Genomic DNA, 879 nt, shown 5'->3' with positions numbered 1-879 from the left:
CTGTGGCCCCGCTCCCACCGCATGGGGAGGTCTCTTGCCCTCTCCCTCGCTGAGTGAGTGACCACGGCAGAGCGTCGGGCCTGCCAGCGCCCCCGCAGCGGCACACCCCCAAAACTGCGCCTTTTACACAATCACTGAATCGCTCAGGCTGGAAAAGACCTCCAGGATCATCGAGTGCAACCTTTCACCGATCCCTGCCTTGTCAACCAGACCAGAGCCCTGAATGCCACGTTCAGTCGTTGCTTGGACACCTCCAGGGATGGGGACTCAGCAGCCCCTTCCACTGTCTAACACCCTTTCCATGAAGAAATTCTTCCTAATGTTCAACCTGAACCTCCCCTTCTCGGTTTAGGACTATGTCTCTTGTCCTGTCACTTGTTTAGTGGGATAAGATGCCGACCCCCCGGCTGTCCCCTCCTGTCAGGAGCTGTGCAGAGCCACAAGGTCTCCCCTGAGCCTCCTTTGCTCCAGGCTGAGCCCCTTCCCAGCTCCTTCAGCTACTCCAGACCCTTCCCCAGCTCTGTTCCCTTCCCGGGACACACTCCAGCCCCTCAATGTCCTTCCTGAATCGAGGGGCCCAAAAGTGGACACAGCTCTCAAGGTACCTCAGCAGTGCCGGGTGCAGGGGAGGAATCACTTCCCTGGTTCTGCTGGTCTCACTATTTCTGATTCCAGGCGGCCTTCTTGCCCACCCAGGCACACACTGTCTCATGTTCAGCCAGCTGTCAAACACCAACCACCAGGTCCTTTTTTCATTTAAGTGTTTTTCATAGGGGAAAAAAAACGTTTCTTGAGAAATGCGAGAAAACTGGTTGTGGGTTCCCAGCTAAGAGATGCCAAACCTGGATGGTTTGTGCCATCCAAAGACATGATCCTAAG

The sequence above is a fragment of the Geospiza fortis genome, unplaced genomic scaffold (genome assembly GCF_000277835.1).
Source record: "Geospiza fortis unplaced genomic scaffold, GeoFor_1.0 scaffold229, whole genome shotgun sequence".
Lineage (NCBI taxonomy): Eukaryota > Metazoa > Chordata > Aves > Passeriformes > Thraupidae > Geospiza > Geospiza fortis.
This window is presented reverse-complemented; position numbering follows the sequence as displayed.